The sequence below is a fragment of the Balaenoptera ricei genome, chromosome 11 (assembly GCF_028023285.1).
Source record: "Balaenoptera ricei isolate mBalRic1 chromosome 11, mBalRic1.hap2, whole genome shotgun sequence".
Taxonomy (NCBI): domain Eukaryota; kingdom Metazoa; phylum Chordata; class Mammalia; order Artiodactyla; family Balaenopteridae; genus Balaenoptera; species Balaenoptera ricei.
This window is the reverse complement of record NC_082649.1, coordinates 30988438-30992288: the sequence shown is the minus strand read 5'-3', so window position 1 is coordinate 30992288 and position 3851 is coordinate 30988438.

Here is a 3851-nt window from a genome sequence, read left to right as displayed (position 1 = left end):
TCTATGGTTCTTTACTTTATACTATAGCCTGTAAAAGTAAACATTTCAAAAGTCACGCACTATTTAATCCAAGACATTTTTAAACCACTATATTAATTATAAAAAGATTATTTGCTTTATGAAACTATTTCTTAATTGAGTAATTGCTTTAAAATTGAGATAGAGTTTAAACCTGAACATACATGATCAAGTGACAGGCAATTATAAAGCTTTAGTACAGAAAACCCCCATGTTCTATTCTATTATGTAATTATATATAATATATAATAATATTATATATTTTAATAATATATAATTATTATATATATTATTGAATATATTTGTTAAAATAAATATTATATAAAACAAAAATAGTTCCTATTAATAACTAAAATACTGCAGATTTTCGGTTCCATACTTGCTTAGGATTTATTTTAATGTTTTAAAAAAAATTTTTGTTTGTTTTTTTGTTTTATTTTGTCTAAGATTTAAAAATAAGCTTTATTGAGGCATAATTTGCATATCATAAAATACACTTATGTTTATTGTATAATTCAATAGTTTTAAGTAAGTTTACCAAGTTGTGCAACTATCACCATAATCCAATTTTAGAACATTTCATCACCCCAGTAAAATCCTTTATGTGCATTTACAGTTAATCCTTGCTTTCATTCCCAGCCCTAGACAACAGCTAATATATTTTCTGTCTCTACAGATTTGCTTTTTCTGGACATTTCATAAAAATAGAATCATATAATATGTGACCATTGGTGTCTGGCTTCTTTCATTTAGCATAATGTTTTCAGGGTTCATCCATCTTGTAACATGTATCAGTATTTCATTCCTTTTTATTGCTGAATAACAGAAATCATTGAATAGATGTACCGTATTTTGTTTATCCATCTACCAGTTGATGGCCATTTGGGTCATTTCTATTTTTTGGCTATTACAAATAATGCTATGAATAATACTTATACGTACTTGAGTACAATTTTTTTGTGTAGATGTATATTTTCATTTCTCAATTCTACTCGTAGGGATAAACCTAGGATAAGAGTTGTTGCGTTTTATGGTAACTCTTATGTTTAACTTTTTAAGAGATAGTCAAACTATTTTCCAAAGTGGCTGCACCATTTAACATTTTCCTACCAGCAATGTTTGAGGGTTCTGATTTCTCCACGTCCTTGCCACCGTTTGTTACTGTCTTTCTGATTATAGGCATTCTAGTAGGTGTGAAATTGTATCTCACAGTAGATTTAATTTGCATCTCCCCAATGACTAATGGTGCCAGATTTGTGATACTTGTTAATATTCCAAGAAAGGCATATTGGCCATTTGTATACCTTCTCTAGTGAAATGTATATCCAAATCTTTTGCTAGTTACATAATATTCTAAGGAACCCAAATTAAAGAATTACAGATACACCATTTAGATTCAATTTGATTTTTTTATTCAGGAATTACACATATACATAAATATAATTGTAGTACAATTCATTATCTTTAACCTTATAACATTAAATAAGAACAACACAACAGAATATCAATATTGACCTGCTGAAGTCCTCAAAGGCAAGAATCCTATCTCATCTTAGTATTTCCTGCATCTAACATTGAACCTAGCACTGTGCCTAAAACATTCTGTGGGTTCAGTGGATGGTTATTAAATACTTTACACTTAGGTTTGGAAATTCAGAACGTGTGAAGTTATTTTTCTCTGTGGAACTTTGTCAGGGGTTCCACTGAGCTGCCTCCTTGGCTCTTGGACACATGGCAGTATAATGCAGTAATTAAGCGTGCAAGCTATAAAGTCAGATTGCCTGGTGTTGCGACTTTCTGTGTACACTTGGGAAAGTGACTTAGTCTCTTTTATCAGTCCCCAGGCTTGTCACCTATTAACTATACTTGCTGAATAGAGTTGTAGTGAGAAGGATATGAGGCTACCCACGTAAAGCTCTTAGCACGATGCCTGGTCAAAATAAGTGCTCAATAAAGACTAGCTGTTATTACTCTAACTGGTTGTTAGAGTCGGAACAACCAGACTTCAGCTATAAGTTTGATTAACAGAGAGGTAGGTCAGCTGCTTTTCCCCCTCAATTTTCCCCTAAAATATACTCATATGTGTATCCTTTCTTTTGAAACCAAAACACATAACAACAGTCTCAATATTCAAAAGGTGACATGTGAACAGCAAAGTTTCAAAGAGATTGGCAACTAGATACAATATGGTAGCTTTATTACTAAACCTTAAATATTAGCAAATATTACTTTACCACAGTCTATCATCATTCCCCGGGTTTATAGAAAACATTTTCTTTTCTAATTCACCTTAAATCTTTATTTTGAAATCAGGCAGTCCCTCAAAAGAGCTCCTCAAACCTGAACACCAGTTTGTCACCTAGAGTTCCAATTTAGGGCTTACCGCCTTTTAACAGTAACAGCTGTCTTTTATTGAGGGCTTGCTGTGTAGCATGTACTTTAATGCCCCTTTATCTCTAATTCTCACAACCACCTAGGAAAGGAGGTATTATTGGCCCTATTTTAGGTGCAAGGAAATTGAGACTCAAGGCAGTGATATAATTATCTTCAGGCACATAACAAGTAAATAAAGAGCTTGTATTTAATCCAGTGTTTGTGTGACTCTCATGTGACTTGAGAAGAGGTGTTTGAAGTTTTGCTAACAAAAGCAAACTGTAAAGAAATTTCTAATTAGGGATAAAAAGTCACTGAGGTACCTGTGACTGTAAGACTGACTTTCTGGGACTGAGTTTGGGTTTACGTGGGTAGGAATAATGCTTAGAAGAATTAGTGATTTCTCTCACACAAGTTTTTCCTCTTCTTCTCTCCCATTTTTCTGCTGGCTCCACACCTCATCCCCCCACCAGGAGTAGTCTGTTTCCTCCTCTCTTTGTCTTATCTGTGCTAATCAATGGTCTAAAGTAGGAGCAGAAATTGAGCCTGGTCAGATTGGAGGCAGAAAGAAGGGCCCAGATTCCAAAGTGACTTCCTTTTTTCTTTTCTTTTCTTTTTCCCTTTCTCTTCTTCCTAATTTTTTCTTTCTTCTATCTTCCCCTATTTCTCTCTTTCTTTCACCCTCCAGAGAAAGGAAGGAGTAAGAGAAGTAGAGAGGGAAGGAGAGAGAGAGAGAGACAAGGAGAGACAGGGAGAGAGGAAGGAAGGAAGGAGGAAAGGAAGGAAGAAAAATTAGGAGGTGTAGGGGGTGGGTAGGGAAAACAGGGGAGACCCAGGGCAGTGGCTGGGTCTTAGGGTTCAAGTCAAGGTTTTCTTTCGTCTCTGCCTTGCCCCTTCCTTCTAATCACAGGTGTTGTTGCCTCCAGTGATGGAACACCTCTAGTTCTAGTTAATGGTAACTGAGAAAGAGGCGGTAATCTACTTGTCAACTGATATTTGCTTGGCCTTTCAAGGATCTGTGTAAGACAGCCTCAGATCCCTAATTCCGCCTTGTGCAAAGTCGAATGCTCTCCCCAAGACTCCTCCACAGTACAGGGAGTTGATAATCTTGTGTTCACCTCTATTTCTGACTTCCTGATCCCACTAAATTTGGCTTCTCCCCTTTGTCTTGTATATTCTTTTATCTCAAATTCTATATCTACTTACACTTGGAAGTCAGCCACTTTCCTTGACTTCTATTATTTAAAAACACCATTCTTACAAGGCCTCTTTGTGTAGAGTGAGCTTTACTGAAGGTAAGGAGACATGAAGAATTACAGTGCAGCAACACAGATAACTTTAAATGGAATACAATACATCCCTGTTTTTAAAATGCCTGCAGCTGTACTAATGTCCACGATTTACTTTGAAATCTTTTTTTTTTTTTAGAAAGATGAATTGCTGGAGAGATAGAGGGATGA